Raw genomic sequence first — 8372 nt, 5'->3', positions numbered from 1 at the left:
AGCTCTGTGGACCCTCTCACCACGTCAGACAGCAATGGAATATTCCCACCAGACGTGGTTCCAGAGGACCCGGGCGTGGCTGTCCACCCTCCTTAGCCTTATCCCTTAGCCCAGGGACACCAGGAGGGCTGGGTCTCAGCTTCCACAGGGTCTTTTCTTCTCCACCTGATGGACACAGAGTAGCTCCCACCGTCCCCAGGGTGTGGGGGGCCCTGGACCTGGGTGTCCATGCCGCCATGGCTCCCACTGTCCCCATGCAGACATGTGAGTCAACAGCTTCCCTTGCAGTAATTACTGCCGTTAGATGCGGCAGTGGGGATACTTTGGGAGCACCGAGGAGGCGTGAGTAGCTGTAATTTCTGTGTGATGATGATGATAAGCCCAACATATGTGTGTGAGGCTCTGCTTCGTGGGTGATCGTCACCAGGAGAGCCCAGGCTCACGGAAGCCGCTGGCTGTGGTGTGGAGTGAGGTCCATGACTCTCACTGTGCCCAAGAGAAAAGTACAGTCAGAGTGGACCTGAGCTCGAGAGGGAGAGTGGCGGGGAGCAAGTCTGGCCTTAGGTCCTGGGGATGACCTCAGTTCTTCCTCTCCAGTCTCCTAGCAAGCAGAAACTGTCATTCGTTCCATTTTCCATGTGTGGAAACTGAGGTCAGAGAAGTTTACATGGCCCCTTCAGGCTGCTCAACTGGTAGATGGTCAGGCCACGGTGTGAGGATGCTTCTTCCTGATTTTGGAGCCTGGTCCCCTGGCCATGGAGCAACTCGGGACTAGACAGACAAGGTCCCTGCCCTCAGGGAGCCTACCTTGTGAGGCAGGGAAGCAGGAAACAGGCAGTCATAGATAAGATGGAGTGGGGGTGGGGGCGGGAAGGGGAAAAGCAGTGTCGGTGCTTAGGAGGGGTGCGTGGTCAGGGATGGCCCCGCTGAGGAAGGCACATTGGCAGTGACAGGCCTGAGGGCATGGAGAGACAACCAGTGATGGTCTGGAGGGAACAGCAGGTACAAAGGGCCTGGGGTGAGGAAGAACTTGCCACGTCGGAGGGACAGACTCAGGTCCACGATGCTGGAGCTCGGAGCTCTGGGGACAGGTGCAGGTCGGAGGCTTGGATTCCATGTGGCTTTGAGGCAGCGATGAGGACACTCTTACATTCAAGTTGCTGTTAACCAGAGGGTGTGTGTTGAGAACCAGCCTCCTAGGCGTGGAGAGCTGCCAGGTGCCGGAATTCTGCAAGCGGCTGGAACTGGCTCTTGGTGGTTGCTTGCTGTGGCCCTTGGGATGTCCTGGTGACTTGTCAAGGATTGCTGGCCGGGTGGGTGCAGGACAGGTGGCCAGCTGCACTAGTGACGTGTGACCGTGCTCCAGCATGAGCTTCCTGTGCAGCCCAAGCCCCTGGCCCTGGGCTTGTTTGGAGCTGCAAGTGGAAGGCTCTGGGGCTCCCCTGCTCGAGGGATCATAGTCTGCCCAAGTCTGTGTGGCCGTGGGGTGCAGGTGCCTCCCACTCACTACAGGGAATCAACTCCAGGCTGGGTGGTGATCATTTTGTCGATGCGGATGTGGGTGTCTCATCACAGGTAGAGCATGTTTCCAAGGAAGAGTCCTGGTGGGCACAGTTCAGGCCTGCTTTCCCTTGGGCAGCCTGAGTGCTGCTGTCAGCAGAGGTCCTTGTTCAGGAATTCTCGGTTGTTCATTGATCGTAGGCCCCCAGGGCTAGCGAAAACCTTTGGCTCAAAACCTCCTTTCCTTGATAGGGGAGGAGACAGGCCCAGAGAGTGTGAGGGGCCTGCCCAAGGTCACACTGCTGGTTGTTGGCAGAGCCAGAGCTAGACCCGGTTACATTTGGGCCCAGCCAAGGCCACCCCTCAGGCAGTGGCGGACAGGGACCACTGGGGGCAAGGCTGGTGTCTCGTCTGTCCAGCAGCCCCAGGGTGCTGGGTGCAGTCCCTGGTACCCTGTGAAGGTCCGCAGTCACTCAGGGCTGTGTTGACTCACTGACCCCTCTGCTATCTGCCATCATTACAATTTGTGGCATCTTAGTTTAAGCAAACCCAATGTGTACCAACTCCACATTGCTCTCCAGGTATCCTGGAACGTAGGGATGCAAAGCCCAAGGCCTAGCCACACCCAGGACACAGGAGGCCAGGACTCTGGTTGTGAGTTCCTGACATCTGCCCCTCAGGTATTCCTCTGGGCTCACTTTAGGGCTACAAATTGCAAAGGTTTTGGACAGTGATGGGTGCTGAAAGCAGCTCAGCCCAGGAGGCCTTGGACTCTGCCCCAGACTGTCACTGGGGAAGGGGGCCACCCAGAAAGGCTTTGGCTGGGGCTGCTCTGTGTGTCCCCAGCAGGCCTCATCTCTCACACTCAGGGTGCAGATGGTGAGTGCATGAAGCCGGCTGCATGCAGAGCAGCTGAAGGGGCCGGCCCCATGGAGGGGCCCCTCGGCTCTTACCGACTGCAGCCACTTGGGGATATGGGAAGAATTTTTCCAAGTAGTCATAGTTTTTAAGGAAAGAGAAGTAGGAAAAAAAAGGTTCTTTCTATTTTTCCTCCCTCTAATGTTGACAACTAATTTAAAATTTAAGAATATTTTCTGCAAATGCAGGTGTGTCTGTGGACTGGACTGAGCTGTGGTCCGCGCTGTGTGACTTGCGCAGCATCACGCACAAGGCGGCACGCAGTGCTCACGCAGTACACTGGGCCAGCCACGCCTCAGCTGCCCGGGGAGCCCAGGCTCACCGACAGAAGGTACAGGTGGGGACGTGTGCTCGAGAAGGTCACTGGCCTCCATTTGCGTCCCTGCGATCCCCTTGGCAGCTAGGCCATGGCAGGTCCTGGCTGCGCGGGAGGGGAGCACCCTGCTTCTGCCCACATGTCCTCCACTGCTTCCCTGGATCTGCTCCATGTCACCTCTGGGGAAGGTGGTCAGGACACCCCTTTGCAACCTCTGCATCCCACCCCTGGTGTTTCCCCAACATCTGAGCTACAGGACATCTGATAAGTCTAATATGGGGACACGGTGATGGACGAGTTTGATTCCTGGACTCCAGGACTGGTTGACAGACCCAGCCCTCCCCATGCCAGTCATGGGGCTGCGTGGGGGAAGCCCCACCTCCTTCAAGGCAGAAGGCTACCTGGGTGAGATAGGAACCAGCAAGGCCGCTTGGCCACCCATCACCTGGTCCTTCCTGGTCCCATAACTCTGCTCCTTCCTGCAAAGGTGGCCCCTGTCCTCAGCTCCGGTGAGAGGCATGCAGGTGGCCCTGCACCTCCCGAGATGGGGGCTGTGGCCAGGTGTCAGGTGCCGGGTGGGGGGCTGGCCTGCAGCCTCCCTTCCTGTTGGCCCAGGCCTGGCTCCTTCATCCTGTCCACATGCCGCTGGACTTTCTGCGTGTGTAACATTATTTGTTTTTATTTCCGTAATTCCTTTATTGTTTGCACAACGGCTGTCAGACTGTTGCCTGAAAGTATCACAGGATAATTGCAGAACGCCTGCATAAGTAATTTCCTAGGAAATCGGGCCTTGTCTGCATATAAAATTGTTTCTTGTTGCTGCGTCCACGGACTTCATTGTGTCGAGCCTGTTCACCAGGCTCGCACCTTCCTCACCGGCCACAGAAATGGGACATGACATACTCGTGTGACTCTTCTCGGTCCTGTGACATTTCTGGAGGGTGACAGTGGGTCTGGTGTGGTCAGATGAAGCCTGGCCCTGGCAAGAGGGGCCTCGTTGGGGCTTGGTGTTCCTGGAGCGGGGAGGCCGATGGCTCCTCCCGCCTGTGCCCAGAGTCCTTCCGACCACGTTTCTGTGATATTAATGGTGTGTGGTGAGGAAGAAATGTGTTTTATTCTCAAGTCTCACCCTGCTGTTATCAAAGTAACTTCCAGCTTATTAGCGACAAAGGACTCTCCTCCTCTCTGCTCCCCTGTTCGCCAGGCTTCCTGGATTAAACTGCTGTTTCCTGTCCTTTATATGCATGACCACATCTGGGCAGCCCGCTCTCAGCCCGCGCTTAATAACAATCACCTTCCCTTTCAGTCTCTGTTGATTGTTTCTAATTCACTCTGACAGATAGCGCCTGACAACTCGCCGGCTCTTCCCTCCCTCCGTGACCTGAAGTTACTCACAGCACTTATATAGGCTGTCATTTTTAATATTTGATTTCATTTTAAGTTATGTGTTTTACTGAGAAGATGAAACCAAAAAAAGGGGACTTGTAATGGAACATAAATTTAACTCTTGGTGCCACGCAGCCCGGCCTCGGCAGCCCTGCGGCCGGTGGCAGCTCCTCCCCGAATGCTGGCTGCTGCGGCTCTGCTGTTTTTCTTTCTCTTTAGTTTCTGTCTTTTCTTTTCCTCCCTCCCTCCCTCCCTCCCTTCCTCTTTTCCTTCTTTCCTTCCCTGGAAACAAAAGCTTCATTTCATATTCGTCCCCTTTAATGGCACTTGATTAGTTTTTATGGAGCTAATAATGGTGTTTTCTGCTTTGCAGCCAGGTTCTGATTGACAGGCCTTTGGGGGTTTTACTCTGGAGGGAGCCAGGGGAGAGGCCTGGTGACCAGCTTCAACTAAGGTGTCAACACGTGAATTTGATCTTCCTTTTTGGAGACACTTCTCTTAGTGCAAGCTGGTGGGACAGAGAAGGGCCACCCCCCCTGGGCTTGGGATGGGCTGGTCTGAGAGGGGCTTTCCCAAGAGTGGGGACAGGAAGGTGGTGGGGTAGAGCTGGTCACCCATTTCCCTGTGCCTCTTCCCTCTGAGCCTGCTCCAGTGGGTGGCCTGTGGGGCAAGGTCCTCACTGGCGGGCGGGTGGGTGTCCCACGTCACTCCAGGGCCACTCTGCCATGACTTTGCCTTTGTTTGCCCCTAGACAAAGGCTCCTGTGTCCCTCTTGGCCCTTCAGAAGTTGAGAGCTGAGAGGCCATGCATTAGATCAGCTTTGCAAATAGACAATACAAAATAAAAAAAGAGGCACGTTAACCCAGGGCGTCGCTCTGCTGCTGGTCACCTGTGGCCGTCTGTCTGTCTGTCTCTCCCACACAGTGTGGCACAGGGCAGCTGCAGAAGTGCAGCAAGAGGGGTCTGGGTGGATCTCAGTTCTAAGCGTTGATGTCACCGTTGCCCACAGTCCGGTCTCCTATGAGCTGTCACTCCCAGGCCCCTGTCTTCCAGGGCCCCAGGCTGGTGTTCCTGTTAGTCTAGTAGCTGTGCCTGGGGCAGAGAGGTGCCAGTCAGGGACCCAGGCAGGTGGGCTTCCTAGTGAGCAGAGCAGTCTCTGGTGAAGGCAGAGGGATGGGCCTCAGGCAGTCTCCTTTGCCCACGGAGGACATTTCAGCTGCTTCCCTGCCATTCTGCTGCTCCTGGGCCAGGCCTGTGGGCCGAGGTTCTGTGTGGTCCTGTCTTGTACCAGCTACGCCCGTAATGACTCTCATTTTCTGGGACTGGCCTCTCCCCAGGTTCTCTGGGCACTGTGAGTAAACTTAGGAAGCAGCTGCTCTTGAGTAGACACTTCTTTCCTGTGGTCCCAAGCACCTCACCCCGATCCTCCCTTCTCCTGAAAAGGGTGGAAAAGGCAAGAACCACTCTCTGCTTTGATGGTTTCTTAGCGCTCCTTGTATGTTTGGCAGTTGCTATCCTTGTCTGAGGGCTGCTACTGAAAATAGAAATGGAAGATTGTGCACAAAATTTTGTAGAGTGGGCCCAACAGAAAATCAAGGTCTGTGTGGACAGCACTGTTTTCTCCTCACTGACCCAGATGGACTTGATGGGCGAGGTAATGGGCAGGAGGGAAAGAAAAGCAGCCTGTTCCCCTCCATATCCTCGATGTCTGTGGGAGTCCAGGCTCCCCTGGTGTGTATGTCTGTGCATGCATGGGCTTGTGTGTATGTGAGTGTATTTGTGCATGTCTGTGCATGTGTATGTATGTGCATGCGTGTGTATCTGTGCACATGCATTTGCATGCTTGTGCATGCCTGTGCATACGTGTGTGTGTGTGCGTGCGCGTGCGTGTGCGCGCATGCGTTTTCATGTGTGAGATAGACTGCCAGTGGTCTCTGGGTGGTGCTGTGGGTTCTGACAGTTGGTGACCCTCCCCTGTGCCCAGCTCAATGAAGTGGGCTGAAGGCCTGGTGCCATGAGAAGAACACGGAGGCTGCCCAGGGCACCCTGCCTTTCTGCCTTAAGCAGGACAGTCAAATAGGATTTTAAAGAAGGTTCTGTGTTTGAGGTTTAACCTCCAACAAAGCCAAGTTATGCTTTAACTCCTCTCAGAATGGACTGTGGGGCTATTATTGATTTTTGTAGAGTCAGAGAGAAATGGGGGATTGAAATAAACTGAAACTTTGATTTGGGTTTTGTGCCACAAGGGCCCACTTCCTACCTGGTGAGTTGGGGAAACCCCTGTGCTGCCCTTCCCATCCCCCACTATCCTGATTGCCTGTGGAGTTGGGCTGCACCCAATCAGCATGGCCCCGAGAATTCATGGACACCGGCCTAAAAGGATGTGCCCGTGGGGACTGGTCTGCTACCATCCTATGCACTAGGGTGCACATGCAGAGGGAAGGTGCACAAAGAGGCTGGTCACAGAGAGAATGTGACCAGTGCCACCTCAGATTTAAGCAGAGTGAGTGCCTTTAGTCCTGAGCGAGAGGTGAGTGAATGAGGGCCTGGTGGGTGCCAGGCTGACTGATGATGAAGGAGCTGGTGATTGTCGTGAGAGTGCTCCGTGCTCAGCTCTGCACAGTCCCTTTAAGAAAGCAAACGTCAGGCCTGGTCAGGTGGCTCAGTTGGTTGGAGAGTCGTCCCATATGCCAAAAGGTTTTGGGTTCAATTCCTGGTCAGGGCACATACTCAGGTTGCAGGTTTGATCCCTGGTCGGGTGCATAGGAGAGGCAACCGATCTCTGTTTCTCTCACATCGATCTTTCTCTCCCGTGCTCCTTCCCTTCCTCTCTCCCTAAAAATCAATAGAAACATATCCTCGGGTGAGGATTCAAAAAGAAAGCAAGTGTCTGGCTTGCTTTGTGCCTTGGGAAGAGCTTCATGGCTAGCAGTGCGGGAGCCGGACCTTGGGGACCAGCCAGGAGACTTTCACGAGTGTAGAAGGGAGTAGGCAAGAGAGAAGTTGCTTGCAGAAGGCAGGAATTTTCCAGATGCATTTGCAGGTTATGGTTGTGGTGGGGTTGCTGAGGTGGCTGATCTAGGAAGAGGCTGTAGAGGGGGCACACTGGTAAATCTGGGGACACCTGGGGACAGGACAGAGCTCTGGGCTGTTGGAACTTAGGATATAAGTGGGTGGGGGTGAAGGCGTGGCGGCTGTTCAAAGGTTAGAGATGCCTGCCAGGTTTGGTATCTGTGGTTGACTGGAACCCATCCAAGCAACGGACACCCGAGGGCCGTCAGCTGGATCCGATGCTGAGCTAGAGAGGAACTGGGGATGGGGAGGAAGGACGCCATCGGCCTGCTGCTCACCTGGCTGTCGCCCCTCTTGCTCCTGGCTTAGAGTGACCTCAGGAAGAGAGGTGAAGCAGTAACAGGCCAGTTTGGGGTGTCCACACTGTCCAGCTGCCCAGGGCACTGTGGCGCAGGCAGGTTCCCCACACTCTCAGGCCAGGGCCAGGGCCAGGGCCAGGGCCAGGGCCAGGGCCAGGGCCAGGGCCAGGGCCAGGGCCTGTACGCAGCAAGTTGGCCTTTACAAGAGTGAAAAAGGAATTGCTCTTTAAACCCACGCTTTTGTCCATCAGCCACACACATCTTTCCTTTCAGACGCACACAAAAGATGCACTCTGGGTTCCACAGGGGTACGTGCCAACGCCAAGAGCAGGCCGGAACAATGGAACAATTAGCAGATTCATCAGTTCTTCTGCTTATACTTCAATTCCAAGAGCAAAATGTTAGTTTGTTCAACTCTCCGCTCTGCGCCTTGATCACAGTGTGCGAGTGTTGGCTGAGCCGGCCTCCTGGTCAGAGGGTCAGGGCCCGCGGCTTTCCAACACGCTCGCATGAAATCCAAACATCCGTGGCCACTGGTGATCTTGAAATCAAGGCACAACTTATGAAGCGAACACTTAATTATCTTGTTTATTCGGGGTATAAATAGAGTTCGTGCATTAAAAAATTTTTCTTCCTGATAAGGACTTTAGCCAGATTGGGTCTTCAGTCTCTCTGCCTCTCTCTCTTTCTCCCTCCTGTATCTCTCCTTTTTCTTCCCTGTTTCTGCCTTTTTTCTTCCTCTCCTTCCATCCCCTCCCTCTCTCTCTTTAAAGGGGAGGACCTCCTGGAGCTTTGAGGCTGCCCCGGCAGAGGCAGGACCAGCCATGGGTCTGTCCCTTGGAGCACTCCCCATCCCCCTTGTGGCCGTGGCGGAGCTGGGT

The sequence above is a fragment of the Miniopterus natalensis genome, chromosome 18, assembly GCF_054644295.1.
Source record: "Miniopterus natalensis isolate mMinNat1 chromosome 18, mMinNat1.hap1, whole genome shotgun sequence".
Taxonomy (NCBI): Eukaryota; Metazoa; Chordata; class Mammalia; order Chiroptera; family Miniopteridae; genus Miniopterus; species Miniopterus natalensis.
The sequence above is the reverse complement of the archived record's forward strand: the minus strand, read 5'-3'. Positions refer to the sequence as shown.